We start from the raw sequence: 21,978 nt of genomic DNA, 5'->3' as shown, positions 1-21,978 counted from the left end.
TGCCGTAGTCACAGGTGACAGTTCAAAGCGAGTCAGTAAGAGGAACACGTTTCATTAAAGCCTCCTGCTGCTGGGAACGCAGTGCTCTTTCATGTCCCAACTCAAAGCTCAGCGCGTACACCGCGCCGCTCCAATAAATCCAGCTGAAGCCTCATCTGAATTCTGATCCGCTGCTCCGGAGAGCACACGAGCATCCCGGAGAGCTCCCCAGCCCCTCGCCAGGCTCCGCTCTTACGGCCAACTGGAAGTGATAATAATAATAAGCTAATCCTTGTTCTCATTTTGGGATTGAGGGCGCAGAATGGGAATTATAAATCTTGCAAAACTGTGCACTAATTAACTAGTTCGGGCAGGATGTGTGTGCAGCCACCCTTCATCGAGACAGCCGGTGGTAACGAAAGCACCGACAGAACTTTGTGTGTTTTCAAGCACAAAGAATTCACAGGGCAGCACTGGAGAACAACCAAAGGATGAAGGACATCGAGGAACATCCCCAGCGCCCTTCAGCTGAACCACTGATGCAAAAACCTCTAAGCACTCCCGGCCTCTTAGGCTGAAGCCAAAGCTTGATGGGCAACAGCAGTTAGGGGAACTGTTTTAAGACAGACGTGTAAATTGGGATGTCTGACTGAAGAGATGTGCTCAGGTCACATACCACAATCAGTGTCAAGATCCCCGTTTGAACACAAAGTCATTTCAATGATGCTGTATCGGTGCTGAGCCCAGCACGATGTGATAAGTCAGGGGTGTCACACTCATTGTCAGCGGGAGCCACATCAGCTATTCACTATCAACTCTTACCACATTTATCCAGTCCTAAAATACCATTCAGCCTTTTGAAGGCAACCGCAAGGCTGATGTGGCCCCTGGTGACAATGAGTCTGACAACCCTGTGCTAAGCGATATGCAATGCAATAGAGAAAGAGAAGGAAATTTAGCTGGCCTGACCCCAAATTTTCTTCCTCTGAGAACAGGGTCCCCAGGTCTGTGATGAGCAACCATTGCTGCTGAATTGCTACCGAAGAGCAGAGCGGTGTCAGCCGAACGCCTTGGGGCTTCTAGCAGGAAGCACAGGATTTCTTGGATTTCCCCTGGAAATGGGAGCCTTCGGAAGACAACTTGCCCATAGTAAAACCCCAATGGCTCTCATAAGACAGAGCACAGGTCCTGACCTTTCAAACATGATTGACAGGCACTTGGGAAGCACCGGGACCTCCTGTCACAGCCAGGCCCTGAGCAGCAACGTTCCCAACAGGAGGCAGGTGTGAATCTTCCCCTTCATTAAATCCAATATTAAAACTACAAAGATCCTGGAAAAGACCTGAATACACTTGACTGATCAAAGAACTGGATCTGAATAAAAATTAATAATTAAAACAATAAAATAATAATAATGAACCCAACACCTTATGCAAAGCAGAAGAAGAGCTCTGAATGCCAAACCCAAACACGACAAAGAGCATCCTTCAGGGACCGTGAGGCACTCCGGATGAGCCCCAGTTCATTTGTCCCCGATTGTCCCAAGGACGAAGTGGGCAGGACCAGGGTGCTCTGGTATGGACCCATCGCACAGGGCTGGCGTGGGCTCCACGCAGCTTCGCTCCAGGTCTGATGTTGCACCCACCTCTGCTGTGCTCAGGGTGCTGACTCGTCCTCCTGCCCTGGGCAGCGCTCGTGTCAGCGCTGCACGCAGGAGCCACTGCGCCCAGAGCCCTGCCCGAGGGTCCCACACTGCAGCACCAAGCCCCACAACACACGGGTGAAAGACGGGACAGTGAGCACCACTTGTCTGCAAACACCCTCACATCACCAAGATTTCAGCGGAGAGCATGCAGCTGCAATACTACTGCAATACGCTTATGAAATTGTTTAAAAAAAGTTTACTCTTCTTGCTTGCTCCTCATCATTTACTCCTACCAGGACTCTGCTCCGGCATGTTAAGAACACTCCTACACAAAGGAGAAGTTGTGGGAACACCTTCCCGTATTTGGCTGCCAACGGAGAACCCACGCAGCAAGAAGGCCACGCTTCTAGGCTGACAGGAATAAAGCACAGCTCAAGCTCTGCCATTAGGCTCAGCCTGTGCTGCCTGGCACAGCCCTGAACTGGGACCAGTGCACAGGGAGAAATTCTGACACGGGGCGGTGGGGACGGGAGGGAGGCGAAGGATACCCATGGCAGAGACGTGCTTACAGAGCCACGCAATCCCGCACCTTTTATAGCTGCCACTAACCAATAATAACAATAAATATTAATAGCCCCCACAGGCTGCCTGCTTAGCTAATATTGGCCCCTCTAACCAGCTCAGTCACTGTACTGATGGACGTTGGGCTTTCCTACAAACGCTGCCGGGAGCAGGTGAGAGCAGAGCGGGGACGTTCCCAGCGACAGGAGAGGGCTCAGCAGCACCTGGCACCGGCCACAGCTCCACACAGGACCAACAAATAGGTTTTACAGGTCATTTACAGCTAAAGCCACCACCGCCTCTTCTACCCAACCAGCAGCTCTGACCCTGTTGTTTATAGAAACAACCCCACACAGTTTTAACATTAAACATAGAATCATTTTGGTTGGAAGAGACCCTCAAGATCATTGAGTCCAATCATAACCCAACTCTAGCACTAACCCATGTCTCTAAGAATCCTGTCTACACATCTTTTAAACCCCCCAGGGATGGTGACTCCAGCACTGCCCTGGGCAGCCTGTTCCAATGCCCCACTCCCTTTGGGGAAGAAATTGTTCCCCACATCCAACCTCAACCTCCCCTGGGGCAACTTGAGGCCGTTTCCTCTGCTCCTGGCGCTTGTTCCTGGGGAGCAGAGCCCGACCCCCCTGGCTCCAAGCTCCTTTCAGGCAGTTCAGAGATCAGAAGGTCTCCCCTCAGCTCCTGTTCTCCAGCTGAACCCCCAGCTCCCTCAGTCGCTCCCATCACACTTGTGCTCCAGCCCCTCACCAGCTCCGTTCCCTCCTCTGCACTCTCTTTAGTATTTCAATGTCTTTCTTATGCTGAGGGGCCCAAAACTGAACACAGTATTCAAGGTGGGGCCTCACCATCATTTATTCTATCAATTAAATTTACTTAATGAATTCCTTCAGAAACCAGCGTTCACAGAAAACGCTGCTCTCCAGATGGCAAGAGCTTGATGCTCGGGTGGCTGGAAGGAGCAAGGCTGCTGTCACCTCCCCGCTCACTTGGCAGCGATGGTAGCAGGACCACAGCCCAGGGAGATCCTGACCTCAGAGCCCCCGTGCCGGGGAGCCCTGGGTGCAAGACACGGGGGCCTTCTGCTCCGCTTGGGACGGAGCGTGCGATAGCAGAGTGAGCCTCGGAGATCAGAGGGCTGAATGATCATTTATCAGTTATTTAAAAATGCATCTATCTGGACTCCTGGCAGCCGCCGTCGCGGGGCTCCACGACCGCCTGCACGGGCAGACGACAGCCTCGCTCTGCAGAGCTCCAGGACTGGTGAGCACCTTCAGGTCCGTACCAGAAAAGGGGCTGATTGGCACCAATTCAGGACTTGCCTGGAGAGAAGAGATGCACAGGGATGTTCAGGACAAACACCTTTCTGAAAGCTGCCACACAGCATGACCTCAAACACGCCGATCTGCTTGTCCCTTCCTCATCCCCAAACCCCAGAGAACACCTCTCTGCCCATACCTGCTCGCTTCTGCTCCTCGCTGCGGTTTCCCATGCACGACCCATACAAGTGAGTGATACTTTTCCCCTCGTGTGTATCTATCATTTCTATCAGCCCCTATTTGCAAGGTGACACCTTGGTTTGGACTAACCTGAGAGTGTGACAGCGTTCAGCGTATTCTTTTATGCCTTCTGCTTTCCCAGGCTTGGACAATCTACCAGGAAAGGCACAGCCCGCTCGAGCTGGGGCACGGGCACCCCCACGTCCTACTGCAGCCAGGCCCACAAGGAGCCAAAGGTTTAATTGGCATCCTCAGCCTCTCTGGAAACAGCTTTTTATGTTTTCCAATTCCTGCTGTTCGCTCGTGGCTCTCACGCTGAATAACAACCTGCTGCCCTGCCAGGCGCCAGCTTCCCTACGACGACACTCAATTAAAAGGTTAAAAATCTTGCAAAATTCAGGCTCAGTGTTATAAAAACCCAGTGTTGATGTATGGGGCACACGGTTCCCGCAGCAGCACCCACACCACACTGTGCAAGCTTCTGTCCCCCGTGTCCGTATCTCAGCCGGTCTTGCCACGACCACCAGGAACAGGGAGCTGCCAAGTTTATGAAAAATGCATTTCGTCACCTCTCTGGAGAGCAGCGGTGACAGCCCTCAAGGGTGGGACAACCCGCGGGCACAGCGCGCAGTGTGGGCGGCGAACGTGCGGCTCATCCGCCATGTGCTCTGCTACGCAGTTGGGATTAACGAGGCAGCGCAACCCATAGGGTTAATTGACATCTGGAGGGACACCCAGCTCAGGACCTCCCCTGACAGCGGTCTGGGCTCCCCCACACTCACAGTTTGGTGGCAAGTTTCCAGCTGAAAAGCCACTGGGATTCACCTTGAACCCATACAGGAGCTGCCAGACCAGCCACCAGCAGCAAAACCCGGAATCAAGCACTAACGAAACAACCTCAAACCCCGCAGAAGGAGAACAAAGAGCTCGGCGGGGGTGAACGGCACCTCCTGCCAAGCAGGGTCCCTCGGGACTGCTCCTGCCTGGGCCCTTCTCTGCGGGAACCCAGGCACATCGTTCCCCACGCTGGGCTCGGTCACTCCAGTTTATAACACGGGCACCACAATTACGATCAAGAAACCACGGGGCTCCTTCCACTAAGGGCTGCAGCAATATTGGCACTGGGGAGGTCAAACCTTGAATCCTGGGGACAGTTTTGGGCCCTTCACACCAAGAAAGTCTTTGAGGCGCTGGAGCGAGTTGAGAGAAGGGAACAGAGCTGGTGAGGGGCTGGAGCACAAGTGTGATGGGAGCGGCTGAGGGAGCTGGGGGTTCAGCTGGAGAACAGGAGCTGAGGGGAGACCTTCTGATCTCTGAACTGCCTGAAAGGAGCTTGGAGCCAGGGGGGTCGGGCTCTGCTCCCCAGGAACAAGCGCCAGGAGCAGAGGAAACGGCCTCAAGTTGCGCCAGGGGAGGTTGAGGTTGGACCTGGGGAACAATTTCTTCCCCAAAGGGCTGTGGGGCATTGGAACAGGCTGCCCAGGGCAGTGCTGGAGTCACCATCCCTGGAGGGCTGGACAGACAGACATGAGGTTCTCAGGACATGGGGCAGTGCCGGGGGTGGGTTATGGTTGGACTCGATGATCCTGAGGGGCTTTTCCAACCTAAATGATTCTATGATCACGTGCTTGGACAAAAGTCATTATTCAAGTTTACCTAATTTTTTCACTGTATCAGTACTTTTAATGTGGTCTCAGAAGACATCTTTCATAAGCAATTAAAAAAGCCCTGGGACAGGTACGCGTATTAAGAGAGAACAGAGAGACTACCACGACAATCACCTAGAAGCAACTCTCACCACAGTTCCCATTCTTCTACCCAGGCGCTTCCCACCAAGATTAAAAATCGAGTCTTGATCCCCAAGCGCAGGAGCCTCCCCAGCCCGGAGCCAAAGCAGAGCAGCCAGCACCAGGCTGCATTCCTGCTGCTGTTTTATTTCTTTCCTAAGGAAATTTAAACCAGCAAAGAGTTCCAAGGGCTGCAAATGCAGAAGTAAATGCACAGCCAGAGCAGCTGAGAGAGAACATAATTCCTTCCCTCTCCCCTTCTTCATCACCTGCCACTTGTACTTTGGGGAAGGGTTTTCTGCCTTCCTGCCTGTGAGATGGGTGCAGAGCAACACGTGCTCACGCTGCCCCTCGGATCAAGATGCTCCAGGCTTCCTTGGTCCTTGGGCACCGTTTTAAGCTTGTAAAAATCAGAGAAGCAGCAAAGAAACCACCTGCGCACAAACCACCATCAAATGCGAGAAGTCCACCGCTGAAAAACACAGTTCTTCTCTCATCTCTTGTCAGATATGGAGAGCTATTTTAGATGTTACTTGTAGCAACGTATGGAAAAAATAGTTGAAAATGTGACAGTACAGCATGGTTTTAATTACACAATCCTTCAGGTGCTGCCAAGCACAGGACATCGCACGTCCATCTCCTCAGAGGACGGTGCGGGCTGGAGGTCTCCAGCAGAGGACAAGGTTTCACAGACCCCTCCAGAGGCCCCACCGCCGTTATCAGATATCCCCAATCGTCCTCCCTTTTGCCTCGTCAGCCTCTGCCATGCAGAGCTTTGGTGCCCCAAGTGACCCCCGGTGCACAGACCTTCTTCCCTTTTGCTGCCTGGACATGAAGGACACCCACCTGAGCTCCTCGGCTTCTGACGGGCAGACTGACATTGCACGGAGCCCCCGCCTCTGCGATTCATCCGTCTCTTCAAACAGCGGCAGGGCCACAGCCTGTGATCCGTGCCAAACAGCATTTTCTTGGGGAAGAACAGTTGTGCTGGCACTCAGCTCCACCTCGTCACAGCAGAACAGGCTGTACTGGGGCTTCAAAGAGCTCCTCAACCTTAAATCCTTATGTCCTGATGACAAGGAAGGGAACCTGCCTATGTACGTCCCACAAATCCCAGCAGACATTATGAAACAGCATTTCTGCGAGCGCCTGAGCCGCCGCGGGAGCCTGTGTGTGCTGCCAGCCGCCCCGGTCACCGCGATCAAGGGCTGCACGGTCCACGTGGCTCCTCTCAATGGGGAAAGCTCCAGCAACCGCTTCGCTACGGACGTTTGAAGTGTGAGTCCGGACCTCACAGGTGTGCATAACGCTGGGTCATGCAGAGAGGCTCCAAGAAGTAGTAAAGCTTCCAAGCAGCAGGACTGCTGCCAGGCCATAGGTCCCCAAAACCGTGCACACCGCCCCGTGGAGCCGGGAGGTCAACCAGGAGCAGCACAATCACAGAATCATTTAAGTTGGAAAAGCCCCTCAGGATCATTGAGTCCAACCATAACCCACCCCTGGCACTGCCCCATGTCCTGAGAACCTCATGTCCGTCTGTCCAACCCTCCAGGGATGGTGACTCCAGCACTGCCCTGGGCAGCCTGTTCCAATGCCCCACAGCCCTTTGGGGAAGAAATTGTTCCCACATCCAACCTCAACCTCCCCTGGGGCAACTTGAGGCCGTTTCCTCTGCTCCTGGCGCTTGTTCCTGGGGAGCAGAGCCCGACCCCCCTGGCTCCAAGCTCCTTTCAGGCAGTTCAGAGATCAGAAGGTCTCCCCTCAGCTCCTGTTCTCCAGCTGAACCCCCAGCTCCCTCAGCTGCTCCCATCACACTTGTGCCTTCACTCCATCCCATTGCCCCTCAGCCACGGCAAAGTCAGGCCCCAGCAGCCCAAAAACTGCGTCTCTGTTTTCCTTCTTCCCCAGTCCAACCAGAAGCGAGTGCTTTTCCTCTGTGATTTTCTCTTCCAAGGGACAACTGTGTTCATAACCTCAGCATCCTTCAGTTCAAAAGACAAGCCCCACTGTTTCTCATCTGGAGCTTGGAGCAACAGCAGGAGACCCAGCCATTTAAAAGGAACATCCTTTTGTTAGCTAATACCCTAAAAAGAGCCGTTTCGCAGACTGGCACATCTCCGGAGTGGAGCAGCACCAGCCTGCAAAGGGCCCAGGGAGTGAAGGCTGTTCCAATGACAGCCTCCACAGTGACCGCAGACATCACAGGCGCAGTCAAGTTTTGGCAGCGACCCCGATGCAGGGAGCGCGAGATCCCAGTGGACCCAGCACCAGGCAGGGCCGGTGACTCACACATAGAGACTTTGCAGAATTAGGGTCAGGCCACATATTTTTTCCAAGGCAAGGACCCTGTCATTTATTCATTAAATGGCACATTTATTCTGCTATTCAGGAAGAAACCATAATTACAGTGGCCTCCAGTCTCCAGCTTTTTCAGTCTGTACTTAAAGAAAGAGCAAAAAAAGGACCAAAGCAAACAGCACTTGCACAAAACCCTCTGAACTGGCTTTTAGTTGCAGGACAAAAGCGGGGCGGCTGACGAACCGCGTCCCTTATTGTCCTGCCTCATTGCTGTTTCGTAACAGCAGCCCCACGCTGCTTTGGTGGAGATTTACAGAGAGGGTTTTTTTTTCCCTTACAAAAGCAATAATAGATGGGCAGCAGGAAACAGAACAAATTAACAAACACAGTAATTATTCCCAAAGTTGCAAATAGGAGTGATTGCTCACCCTGAGACAACTTTGGAAAACAAGATTAAAATGCTTAGGGGACATATTCTTGAAACTGCAGGTAATAGAACACATAAAATGTATTTACAGTATCTCACAGGGGACGTGTACTTTTATTCTGCTGAGGAATGTAGTATTTCACCGCTCATTACAGAGTTAAAAGGCTGTCCTAAATAAAAACAACTTAACAAAGCATCTTTAATGGTAACCCAGTCCGGTTTCAGAAGCGCAGCTTTGCACACCAAAGCGCAACAAGAAACACAACGAGCATCTGCAGGAACACCTAGCACACAAACAACATTAATAATCCATGCAAATAGCACCATTTAACACCCGGCAAAAAAGAGGATGGAACGGGAGGTGGGTTTAATCAGACACTCGCTCTGCCGGAACTTCCCAGGAGGAGGAGAAAGAGGAGGAGGAAGGCAGACTCGCCTTCCCCAACTTCCTCGGTGCCCGCGAAGCCGCGGCTGCCAGCAAATAGACTGCGTCTCCAGCACCCGCCAGCAGAAACAATTTGTCATGTGTCACATCAAATAAACCCTTCAGAGACCACTGCGCTCCCTGAAGCAGACAGTCGCCAAACTCCAAAGGAGAAATGCAAGAAACCAGGCTGCCCGGCGTCAGCCCCACGTGCTTACAAGATCAGCGTGCTTTTCATTTTTGAACCACGTCGGCACAACACAGCCTGTTCCTGCGCAGCGCTCCGTGCGAGACAGACATCAACAATATCCATCATTGAAAGGAATTCGGTCTTTAAATCTTCACTCTGTGCTGAAGCTCCTCTTAGTCCAGGAACCCCACGTTCCTCATGCAGCGTCTCGCTCGTCCTAGGGAGGCGTTGAGGCTGCTGATGTCCATCCAAGAGCGCTGGTGCTGTAACGTGCCGCGATGGGTACCGTCTGCCTGAGCAAGCGCTCCTCCTTACGCTATCACGATAAATTAATTCCCCCAAACTTGAATTACAGATTACATTTTTTTTTCCTTTTAAGTAGTCCTAGAGCATTTTTGCCCCTAAACCTGCTCTGGGCATAACTGCAAGATCTAATCGTGCCAGTCAGTGTCATGAGGAGCCCAAATTACCCACCTGCTCCTGCAAAGACCAGGCTCAAGTGCTTACTGTCTGCACGGGGGCAAATCCCTCAGCCTAGGGCTCAGCTGCCAGATCCAGATGTTCCAGATGCCAACGTGCTTCATCTGGGGTCACCCACCTGAGCCCAATCACGGCCAGGAAACCCATCCCATCCATAGAACATGAGCAATGGTCCCAGAAAAGTTGGTCTGTCTGAGATTCCTCAATGGGAAGCTTGAGCAGCCCCAGAAGAAGGTGAGAGCATCACAAAGTGGGAGCAGACGGGAGAGGGGCAGGAGATCCAAAGGAAGAATGAGACAAGTAAGAAACACCATCTCAAGTCACCAAAAAGCAATGGTCCACCCCAAAACCCAGCAACGGGTCCTCAAGTGACACTAGGTATCGACAAAAAGACAAAGAACAAAAGAAAAGGGAAAGTCTGGCAGTCTAAAGCAAAGAACAAGGGAAGCACAAGTTAGCAGGCACAGGGCATGACCTTGGTGTTGGCACTACCAGCGCAAATCCCAGCTGTGTGGGTTTTTTTTCAAGAATTTATTTAAAGAGCATCTAACGCTTCGTGACACGTTATATTTAGACACTGTTTTAACTGTCCCAGGACTCCTCTCCAGCCACAGGGACTGGCATCAAGCACAGGACACACGAGGAGAAACGTCTTTGCTGGGAGGTGCCAGAGCCTGGCCCAGGCTGCCCAGAGCGGGTGTGGAGTCTCCTTCTCTGAGCCATTCAAACCCGCCTGGACCCACCTGTGTGATCTGCTCTGTGACCCTGCGTGAGCAGGGCTGGGCTGGGGATCTACAGAGGTCCTGCAACCCAACCAGCCTGACTTGGACAAGGTTGTTGTTTCCCACGAGCACCTGGTCCAGGAAGCACCATGAGCCAGCACGTGCAGCGGCAGCGCTGTAAAGCACTCGTGGTGCTGCTCTGCAGCAAGGAGCAGAACACGGGCTGCGTGGGGAGTGTCAAACTGAGGCGGCGCGGAGGAGGAGGTCAGCAGACACCAGTCTGTCACTGACAGCGACGCTCCTCATGCACTTACAGCTGCAGCGATGCAAGGGGCAGGGTCCTGCAGGCTCCCCCAGGCTTTGCACGCTCCCGCTTCCACCCCAGAGCCCTGTGCACGGTGAGCAGGGTAGGTGGCAGCGCGGCACGGCCAGCACGCACACAGGAGCCGCTCGTGGTGGGTTAAACAGGGAAGGCTTCAGGCATCAGTCAGGACACGGCTTGAACTTACATCTCTGAAGAACGGACATGGAGTCCTCCTCTGAAAAATTAACCTTTTTTTCAGCTCTCTGACTCGCAGAGACTTCAGAAAGAAATCAAAGGGTTGTGGTGCTGCAGGAGTCCAGGGCGCCCGCACTGATTTCCTCACCAAATTCTGGTTATGTTTTCAAATAAAGGAAGATTTCCCAAAACGTAAGAGAGAACAAAACCCCCGCTAGCCACCAGAAAGCAGCTGAACTCAAGGATCCTCCACTCAGCGATGTCGCTCTGCTCCTCAAGCGATGCTCTGCACAAACCCAAGCAAAGGAGCCCATTTACGTCACCACCGCCAAATTTCTTCACCCCTAGAAAACTTGTACAAGTGCCATGCTTGTGAGTGGCCATTATGATTTCCAACAGCCTCCCGCTGACACTCAGCCTGCCCAAGCTCCTCTGCATACATTTTGTACTTGATTACCCAACGCTTGCTGGAAGAAAAGGAACAGAACACTCTCAAGAGCCACTCACTTATTCCTGATCCCGGTACAATAACGTTGGATGCAACGACATCATTCTTACCTCCCAGCGGCAGCGCAAACCACATCCAGTCACCGGAGAGCGGCGCTTCCCACTGAAGGAACGAGAACCTCACACTCGGCCGTTGGGTTCTGTAACCCTCACGAGGGCCCATCTCTACAAGCCGTAATGCAACTCAATATTTCAAACTAAGTCCGGAGCCTGCAGCAGAACCCAGCTCACGCAAGGCTCCAGGTGCAGATTTTTCATAGTGTACCAGTTTATTTTGTGGGTAGGACGACATCGAGAAAATTAACTACGAGTAAAAAGAAAAAACTCCCCCTAAATTGCATAACTGCACTAAAGCTGCAATCGGGAGCAGGCCAAGTGCATTTGAAGGGCTATACATTTTCACTTCCAGAGCCCTGGAAAAGAAAACGGAATGACTTTGTGCTGTATCCATAGCACCCACCATTTGTTATTGTCTGTCTATTGATGCTTACTTGAAAAACAGAATTTAATTAAACCCCACAGTACTGCACAGCCTGCCTTTGAAATACGCCTGCATTAGCGGATCATTACAGAAAATTAAATACGGCTTCATAGCGTATTTTTCAAATACGGTCCTAAAACATTTACAAATTAAATAATACTCTTGCAGAAAGAAATTAAGAGATACAGCGTTTAGCAAGGGCAAAGAGATGTTTACAAGAGCGATCTGAAACGAGAGGCGGAGGTGACGAGGCAGAGCGGTGCCGGAGGCTCTTCCAGACCGTGTCGATGTGGTTCTCCGTGTACCAGGAAGGGGAGGAAGAGCGAGCACAAAGGGCAGCGTTCCCGCAGCCCCACGGAGCTTTCGGCACGAGCCCATGGGTGTCCGGGGTGCAGTGGCACAGTGTGACAAGCTGGGGACGTGCCCGCACCCCCTGGCATTTGGGAGAGCTCAACACACCCTTCGTGTCCTTCGGAACCCCGTCCGGAGCTGGACCCGCCATCGGGCAGGAAACTCGTGCAACCGACTCAGCGCAGGGAAAATCTCGACTCTCAGCAGGTAGAAAAGAGATGCAGAAAGGTGCTCTTGCGTCAGGAGGAGAAAAACAAAGGGAGCTTTGGTTTCTCAGGCTAAGTACAAGTACAAGCAGGTTCGTGAGTTGGCGCTGGTCATGGCAGCAAAGTCTGATGCTGAGCAAAGTGAAGAGCATGTTAAAAAGCAAGTGAATATTATATGAGCCTCACAGCTCAGGCCTGAAGAGATCCAAGATTTATCTTTTCCTTAATAGCATCTGGGGTGATGCCAAGTGTTCACTGACAAATTATTTACTCGGAGGAATCATTTTCCCTAAACAAGCGTCACCCGTCACAGCATCCTTCTTCATGGGTGCATGGAAACGACTGAGCCCTGTGGTTCCTACAGCCCCATCTCCACGGCGATGCACCAAAGGTACCAACCAGAGCACCAGGATAAAAAGGCTGAAGATGGCAGAGCCCTCAGCAGTGGGAGCCCCGGAGCACGGCGGGCAGGGCTGTCACGAGCAGCACAGCAACCAGGCCACGAGCAGGCTGGAAATCACACAATCCCAGCCTGGTTGGGTTGCAGGACCTCTGTGGATCCCCAGCCCAGCCCTGCTCACGCAGGGTCACAGAGCAGATCACACAGGTGGGTCCAGGCGGGTTTGAATGGCTCAGAGAAGGAGACTCCACACCCGCTCCGGGCAGCCTGGGCCAGGCTCTGGCACCTCCCAGCAAAGAAGTTTCTGCTCATGTTCAGATGGAGCCCCCTGTGTTTCAGTCTGTGCACATTGCCCCTCACCCTGGTGCTGGGCACCGCTGAACAGAGTCTGGTCCATCCTGATATTGATCCCATTGATCACATCCCTCTCAGCTTCTCTTCTCCAGCTCAACAGCCCCAGCTCTCTCAGTGTCTCCTCATCACAAAGATGCTCCAGACCCCTCATGATCTTCATAGCCACTGCTGGACTCCCTCCAGTAATTCCTTGTCCTTCTTAAACTGGGGAGCCCAGCACTGGACCCACAGCTCCAGATGTGGCCTCCCCAGGGCAGAGCAGAGGGGCAGGAACAACCTCCCTGACCTGCTGCCCACACTCTTCCTCACACCCCAGGTACCGTTGGCCTCTTGGCCACACGGGCACATTGGTGACTCGTGGCCAACCTGTTGTCCCCCAGAACTCCCAGGTCCTCTCTGCAGAGCTGCGTTCAGCAGGTCACCCCAACCTGTGCTGGTGCCAGGGGTTGTTCCTCCCCAGCTGCAGGACCCTGCACTTGTCCTGGTTGAACTCCATCAGGTTCTTCTCTGCCCCATCCAGCCTGGCCAGGTCTCCGGATGGCAGCGCAGCCCCTGGTGTGTCAGCCCGTCCTCCCAGTTTGGGATCATCAGCAAACTGCCTGGGGGCGCAAATTGGTCTGTTCATCCAGGTCATCGATGAACAGGTTGAACAGGACTGGACCCAGTGCTGACCCTGGGGAACTCCACTGACTGCAGGCCTCCAACAGACTCTGCACATTGATCATGAAGAAGGAAACCTTGCAAGGGTACGTCTGGATCCATTTTACAGGAAGACGATAAAACGGATCAAGAACCGACAGCCAAATTCCCAGAGGTCCCGCTGAGTTCTCATCAGCATATGAATATATTATTTGGAGGGAACACGTTCCGTCTGGCATATAATCATTGAAAGCTGTCACCTTCCAGCCAATGCAGGGCTTCCTCTGCCGAAAGGATCCTTCTCTGTGAATCAGGGACTCCTCACCAACATCACATTGCAAAATTCAAATGAACAGCTGCGGCAAGAGCGACCCATGGTGCACCGCATTACTGGTTCCACAAGGATAATGAGCACTGGGACCACGAGGCACTACACAGCACATAGCAAGGGTGGGTAAAACCCACCAGAATAGAGAAGATGCAGCCCAGGATCCTTCCTGAAGGAAAAATATGGTGGCAGAGCGACATTTGGATGTGAAACAGCTGGCACAGAGAACACTGCACTGGGGATGGAGACTCCGTGCTCACCTACAGCTCACCAGCACGATTCACCTCTGAACACACTGAGAACGAGGTTTGAAGGTTTAAAGCAGAGCGGACTGCTGCCCCCAGCCTGCTGGAGGAAATAAAGGGAACGGGCTGCCCAACAAGGATGCAACGGTACAGCCCAAGCACCTCCGAACGCGCCCTGATTCTGCAGTTCAAGGTTAAACATCCCACTCGCACTAATTTCAGAGCCTGTCTCTCTCAAAAGCTGTGCCACGTAATTAGAATCATTATAACTATTATTAGACCGTAATATTATTATAGCATTTTTGCTACATTTGACATCTGTTGGCTGATAGATTTAACTGGTACATAAGAAATAATTGCACTTAGATTTCTTGCAAATGAGCACCAACGTGGAAGGTATTAAAGCGTTCTGTGTTGAAAATGTTGGTTTTATGGAAGTACGCTTGAAATAAAAATTCTAAAATTAACAGCTAAACCTTTAAAAACTCTCATTAAAGAAACAATTTGGGTTTAAAGTTGGCAGTGGTTTAAAAAAAAAACCTTTTTTCTTTAGATGCTGGCTTGGTACCTCCTTCAGATCAACATCTGCATTTTCCTCCCACCTACCCTGCTGACCTAGAGGTTCCTATATCATCCTTCCACTCTCATCCTCCCTCTGCAGCAGGCCTTCAAATTATTTGGGCAAAGAGTCCCACCGTGCAGAGAACCGGTATAATCAGGACTCTCACAACCTGCTCACTGAAGATCCTACAGAATTATCCGCAAACAGACATCCAGAACAAGACACGGCTCCTTGCATCCCACAGAGACCAAAAGGCTTTGCAAACTGGCCTCAGGATGCAATTTATCCACCCCCATAATCCAGAGTGGAACGCAACCTTCCTATCAGTGTTTAACAACAGCATGCAGCCCCCAGGGAGATACAAGGAATAATCCAACAGAAACCACAGCAATGCTTCAGGGAGGCTGAATTTTCTCCCACGGAACTGAAATTTGGTCAGGGCACCCAGTCCTGAGGAACCCTGTGAGGTCCTTGAATTGAGCGAGGCCCAAATTTCACCCCCAGGTTCCAGCGACGTGCAGAGAAAGATGTTATAGCGGGGGGACTGCACTTCAGAAAAGGACGAACCTCTTACAATTCAAAAAGCTGAACAGAGCAGCTCGGTACTTACAGAACCCCGGGGCGGTCAGAGCTGGTCCTGTTGGGAGGTTTTTATCCAGTTAAACGTATTCCAGTTAAAGTAACTCCTCTTCCTTACACTTCTTCGCGCTGAGCCTTGGTAGAACAGGGTATCCTGCAGCCGCTCCCACGGCGACACACTGTGCAGGGATAGAAACGAGTGTGATTCGTTTTTCCAGAGCAAGATTTCACGTCCCTCACCCAGAACAGAGAAACCACACAAGGAACTTTGAACTGCTTGAGGAGAAAAATGTGTTTTTACTACTCCAGTCACATACAGACAAGTTTCACTTCCACTGAGGACAGGAGCAGTGCGGATAAAAAGGGGAGCAGGACATTCCAGACACCGATTCCCCACACGGACCCCTCTGCCACCAAAGCTGGGGAGCAATGGGTGGAAATCACGGCTGAGCAACCGGAGCACTGAGAGGAACTCAAACTAACTGAGCTCACCTTAACGAGGCACAGTGCTCATTACTAAATATGGGAGCTCGGAGCTGAGTCCAGGTCTGCTTCTGTTCATCCTTTTCATTAATGGCCTGAACAAAGTACTTTTATAAAACCCAAGGGGATGCCCGGGAGCTGAGAGCTGGGAGCACTCCAGAGGTCATGCTCGGAATTGATAAACTGAAGAAAAGTTCCCAAAACACACACAAATCAATAAAAAGCAAGGAAAACAATGCAAAGAACTGCACTCGGAAACAGCAAAAACAAAGACCAAGTGCACAAACACAGCACGGGGAAATCTCTCTAGAGAGAGAGGTAATGCCGAGGAAAATCGGAGACTGGACTAAAACCATGACGAGTGTCAGGGCTGGGACAGCACAGCTCCAGCTCCAAAGAGCTAAACACCCTGTGATTTAAAAACACCGAGTTCCTGACTCAGGGCTGGAGGGCCGTGCTCCGTGATGGGCACAGCCCCTGAGAAAGTCCAGACAAACTGGAGGGTCTGGGCACGGAGCAGAGCCCTCAGCTGTAAAACACACAGCCAGTCCTCCAGCATCATTAGCAGCATTTAACAGCTCGTTACAAGAATCACAGAATCATTTTGGTTGGAAAAGCCCCTCAGGATCATCGAGTCCAACCATAACCCACCCCTGGCACTGCCCCATGTCCTGAGAACCTCATGTCCGTCTGTCCAGCCCTCCAGGGATGGTGACTCCAGCACTGCCCTGGGCAGCCTGTTCCAATGCCCCACAGCCCTTTGGGGAAGAAATTGTTCCCCACATCCAACCTCAACCTCCCCTGGCGCAACTTGAGGCCGTTTCCTCTGCTCCTGGCGCTTGTTCCTGGGGAGCAGAGCCCGACCCCCCTGGCTCCAAGCTCCTTTCAGGCAGTTCAGAGATCAGAAGGTCTCCCCTCAGCTCCTGTTCTCCAGCTGAACCCCCAGGTCCCTCAGCCGCTCCCATCACACTTGTGCTCCAGACCCTCACAACCAGCCCTTGGGCTCCCCATTCTATGAATGCAAGAGACAAAGCAGCTCACTGAATTTGCTGCAAGGATGAATTAGATGAGGTACCAGGCTCTCCTAGACCAGGATTTCAAGCCCCAGAGGGAACTCACCCCCATCCCCATCCGCACCAACAACCACCACTGCCCAGCCCAGAGCTACATCTCTCACCTGGCCCCAGGACAGGGGCCAAGACAGGAGGCTTTTCCAGCCCCAAGTTTCATTTTAACACCCTCCACCTGGCCACTCCTACACCTCAACAGCAATGAGCTAAATTAACAGCCTTCTCTCCCCCAAAATACAACAGAGCTCCTTGTCCTGCCGAAAGGGCACCCACAGAGCAATGCAGCACGAGCACAGCCCAAAAGCAGTTCCATTCATGTCTTCACTACCTTCCATAAACAAAGCTCTTCAGCTTAATTTGCCACCAAGCAACAACGGGCTCCCCACGCACAGCAGGGCAAGGGGTGCCAGGCTGGGCTGCTCAAAGGGAAGGCAAAAGTTTCCCTCCTCCCTTCAGACCCCCAAACAGCCCCACCAACCTGGGTGATGTGCTGCAGCCCATACAGATCATCACCTCCCTACCCCAGCAGAACAATTTGGGGGCTGATTGCTGAACGCAATCACAATCATCAAAACAAGGTGTTTCAAATCAGGTGAGAGCAGCTGTGCCAGCGCAGCTGATGCCAAACACACACAGCTGCACCGAACCCCGACCCACGGCTCCGTAGGAAACCCAGCCAGGGGGCAAGAGCTACCACTCTGATGCAAAAGCGGCGTTGAACTTATAGGAATGTTTAAGATTTCCCAGTGACTTGAGCGGATTTTTTATATATATATTTACTTCTTTTTGAGTCAGAGTTTTAGGAACGAGCCGCCTAACGAGCTGCAGCCAGGAGCGATCTGACGAAGCCTTCGTTAGCACACACCGGCTCCTTCCACGGGGCTGCTTCCCAGAACATCCCCAGTGTTGTGTCATTTTTCACTTTAGGTGCTAAGAATACCTACGTGTTAAGAAAAAAATAATAACTAGCTTTACGGGGAGCTTAATCAACAAAGCACTCAACAAATCTTAATTAAAGCTGATTCACCTCCTTCACGAGCAGCAAGTTAAATGTCATTTCTCAGAGGGGAAAGCTGAGCGGTAAGAGAGATGAGGTGGGTTATAAAAGCCACAGAGGGAGCTGAGTGGATTAACACATAGAAAGGCTGACTGTTACCCCTAAATTTATCCCAATAATCCCCTGCCTGCCAAATTCGCGGGGTACAGCTGACACGCTTTCAACCACACCTGCCCAGCTTGACCACAGCTTCCAGGTAGAGCAGAGAGAGGTTTTGGGGATGCTGGAGAGTGTTTCAGGAGTCTAGTGCTCAACTGGAAGAAAGGAGAAGGGGCAGCGGTAGCACCAGCACTGATCTCCCAATGTTTTAGGGCAGGGATGTCAAAATCATCTTCATCGGGGACCGCGGCGGCCTCCCGGTTGCTTTCAAAGGGCCGAATGGCCCTTTGAAAGCAACCGGGAGGCCGCCGCGGTCCCCAGGGATGAGTTTGCCAGCCCTGGTTTAGGGGATGGTGTCGTAGGTCCAAGGGACATTCTGACAACTTAATTGCCAGTTTCCAGCTTATTTCTTTCAAAGGAATGCATTTGGATCCCTTCAAATCTAGAAAACATGTGGTCACACAGGCAGCAGAGCCCACTGCGCTCACCTCCGTTAAACTGCACGTCTACATCAAAGTTTCTGGGGTAAGATTCGGGATGCTTCCACCACAGAAACACCTTGGAGGCTGCTGAAAGATCCCAACGTGGTCCAGGCTGGTCATTTTAAGGCAGTTTGGAGAAAGAAAGGGAGAATGAAAGAAGTTCATCCCCTAATAATGCTGCTCCCAGGGCACTGGTGAATCCAAGAGGATCACAGAGCAGAAACGCCGCAGCAGCGCGGTCGGTGAACGACACGGTGTCGTCAGCTTCTAACGCTGCAGGGACTTATCTGCACTTGAAATGTTTCCTATCAGGGCCGGAGGAGCCTCCGCCCGCACACAGAAACCAACAGCAGTGCCAATGCGGATTAAACCCCTTTGGCGAGCAAATTAAACACACCGGCAAAGGCAGACTTTCCGCCTCTGAGCCGTATGTGTACTAGGCTAGTTCTATCGGCAAAACACTGTAAAATAAATAACGTGCCCCTAAGAAAACACAGCTACAGAACTCGTTAGTGTAAACCCAGGCCATCTTGAGAGGCGGGTAGTGTTGATTATTTGTCAAAGATTACTTCTAACGCAAGTGTTAGTCAACCACTGAAGTGGAACCGTTTAAGGCAATATTCCAAATAGTGTTTACATGCAGAAGCCCATTCGCTCAGCTTTCACCCCCTGGTTTTGTGAAATATGTAATTTCACCAGTTCGCTGGCAGGAGAGTCGTACGCAAGTTTGTACCGAAATCATTAAAGAGTTTTGAAATTCAGGCCTCCTGTTACTGAGTGCCTACCCTGAAAAAAAAAATCCATTTTAATGGCCCAGAGCTACACCAGCACCACCAGGACACTTCTACTGCACCACCCCCAAGTGCAAGGGGGGCAGGAGGTCCCCAACCCACCTCCTGCTCAAGGCTGAATCCAAACTGTTCTTGTTTCCACAGAATCCCAGAATGTCAGGGGTTGAAGGGCCCTGGAAAGCTCATCCAGTGCAATCCCCCCATGGAGCAGGAACACCCAGCTGAGGTTCCACAGGAAGGGGTCCAGGTGGGTTTGAATGTCTGCAGAGAAGGAGACTCCACAACCTCCCTGGGCAGCCTGGGCCAGGCTCTGACACCCTCACCGGGAACAAGTTTCTTCTCAAATTTCAGTGGAACCTCCTGTGTTCCAGTTTGCACCCATTGTCCTATCACTGGTTGTCACTGAGAAGAGCCTGGCTCCATCCTCCTGACACTGCCCCTTTCCATATTGATCCCCAGGAATGAGTCCCCCCTCAGTCTCCTCTTCTCCAGCTCCAGAGCCCCAGCTCCCTCAGCCTTTCCTCACACGGGAGATGCTCCACTCCCTTCAGCATCTTGGTGGCTGCGCTGGACTCTCTCCAGCAGTTCCCTGTCCTTCTGGAGCTGAGGGGCCACAACTGGACACAATATTCCAGGTGTGGTCTCCCCAGGGCAGAGCAGAGGGGCAGGAGAACCTCTCTGACCTACTGACCACCCCCTTCTAACCCACCCCAGGTACCATTGGCTTCCTGGCCACAAGGGCCCAGTGCTGGCTCATGCTCACCCTGCTGTCCCCAGGACCCCCAGGTCCCTTTCCCCTATGCCACCCTCCAACAGTCGTTCCCAACTTATTCTGGAACCTGGGGTTGTTTAGTTTGTGTTTAAACCCTCCAGTGCAGGGGCTCCTGTCCGAGCTCCCCGCCCCACGCTCAGCAGGCAGGTGCCCACCCCAGGGCCTTCACTTTCGGTCACTTCCCAGCACACAGCAGCCGCGGCACCTGCCGTGCCGAGGCAGCCCAGGCCTCCGGAGCCGCACAACCGCCGCTATCCCGCCCCAGGAGCAGCCGCGGGCCCAGCGCCCTCACAGCCGTGGCAGGCCCAGCCGGGTCCGCCGACGCCTCACGCGGGGTCGCCTCACCGCGGGCCCCCGCACGACGTGCGGCCCCAGCCCCGACCGGGCCCAACTCCGGCGGCCCCGGCCCGACCCCACTCACCGCTCCGCACCGCGCACACGCGGCTCCGCCCCGCGCTCTCCCCGCCCCGCTGCCCGGTAGGCAGCTCCGCCCCGCCCGGCCAGGCGCGGCCCGTGCTGTCCCGGGCGGGTCCCCGAGCGGAGCAGCCGGGGATGGGCGGGTGTCCAGAGCCGCCCCCGCTGTGCGCAAATGACAGAATGACAGAAAGTCAGGGGTTGGAAGGGCCCTGGAAAGCTCATCCAGTGCAATCCCCCCATGGAGCAGGAACACCCAGCTGAGGTTCCACAGGAAGGGGTCCAGGCGGGTTTGAATGTCTGCACAGAAGGAGACTCCACAGCCTCCCTGGGCAGCCTGGGCCAGGCTCTGACACCCTCACCAGGATAGCAAGTTTCTTCTCATCTTTCAGTGGAACCTCCTGTGTTCCAGTTTGCACCCATTGCCCCTTGTCCTGTCACTGGTTGTCACCGAGAAGAGCCTGGCTCCATCCTCCTGACACTGCCCCTTTCCATATTGATCCCCAGGAATGAGTCCCCCCTCAGTCTCCTCTTCTCCAGCTCCAGAGCCCCAGCTCCCTCAGCCTTTCCTCACACGGGAGATGCTCCACTCCCTTCAGCATCTTGGTGGCTGCGCTGGACTCTCTCCAGCAGTTCCCTGTCCTTCTGGAGCTGAGGGGCCACAACTGGACACAATATTCCAGGTGTGGTCTCCCCAGGGCAGAGCAGAGGGGCAGGAGAACCTCTCTGACCTACTGACCACCCCCTTCTAACCCACCCCAGGTACCATTGGCTTCCTGGCCACAAGGGCCCAGTGCTGGCTCATGGTCATTAAAACAGCCCGTGCCACACAGCGGACACTGCAGAACGATTCGCACAGGCACAGCCTTCTTGTCAGCAGTGAGAGCTGAGCTAGGCTGAGCTCACTTTTATTAACAGTTCTCAATTTATAGGTTTACAGATACAGGCCTGACCGAGAGGTTAGGTTGTTTTTTCAAAAAAATGTTATCCCAAATGTAAGGAACGTTTAATGAAGAACGGTTGTTTTCACATCACTGAGGAGCTGGCGCCTGAGCCCAATGGGGGAAAGGAAGAGAGACATCGGACTGCGGATCCTTAATGTAAAACACAGTCTGTTCCTGGAATATGTACTGACACCTGTGTATACCTGTATTTACAAGTTAATTTACGGGGAAGTGTAGCCAAAGTACCAGGAATCCATATTGATAAGGGGAAGGGTATTGTGTGTGTTGGGTGGTCTGTGAACACTGCAGTATCAACCAATGGGGAGCAGGGGAGGGAAACTGCGGCCGGGATTTTGGGGGGATATAAGCAGGGGCTTTTTGCCCTACTGTGTGTGCTGACCTTTAGGTAGAACACCCAGTCTTGCAAAATCATTATTAAAATATGCTTTGCTGAGAGATCTTGCCTGGGCCTATTCTATTTTCAAAATAATTGTTTCCTACAGCGATCGCACCACACTCATGTTGAGACTGTTTGCAGTCACGTTCCCATGTGTATCTTGTGAGTGGCGTTCAGCCCACTCATTCACACACCCAGGCCCGACATTCACACATCATACATACGGGGGTGGTTTTCTGGCCCGAGATATCCTTCTCACTGTCCTGGGCTATCACCCCTTACACTAAT

The 21,978-nt window shown here is 52.7% G+C and overlaps 1 protein-coding gene across 3 annotated transcripts in view; it reads right to left on the bottom strand.

Annotated features, from left to right (window-relative positions):
• Positions 1-20,415, bottom strand: part of SIL1 (SIL1 nucleotide exchange factor) — a 101,462-nt gene extending 81,047 nt beyond the window's left edge. The window contains exons 1-2 of one of the 3 annotated variants that reach the window (XM_065849417.2): positions 20,357-20,415; positions 15,213-15,360 (exon numbers count right to left, since the gene is read on the bottom strand). The gene's annotated coding sequence lies outside the window, so the exon portion shown is untranslated. Of the gene's footprint in view, positions 1-15,212; positions 15,361-18,378; positions 18,485-19,265; positions 19,287-20,356 lie in introns of those variants that run through there. The other 2 variants (XM_065849418.2, XM_065849419.2) reach the window with 2 other exon arrangements.
• Positions 20,416-21,978: the final 1,563 nt, after the last annotated feature.

This window comes from Patagioenas fasciata, chromosome 14, assembly GCF_037038585.1.
Source record: "Patagioenas fasciata isolate bPatFas1 chromosome 14, bPatFas1.hap1, whole genome shotgun sequence".
In the NCBI taxonomy this organism is placed as follows: Eukaryota; Metazoa; Chordata; class Aves; order Columbiformes; family Columbidae; genus Patagioenas; species Patagioenas fasciata.
The sequence above is the reverse complement of the archived record's forward strand: the minus strand, read 5'-3'. Positions and strand labels throughout refer to the sequence as shown.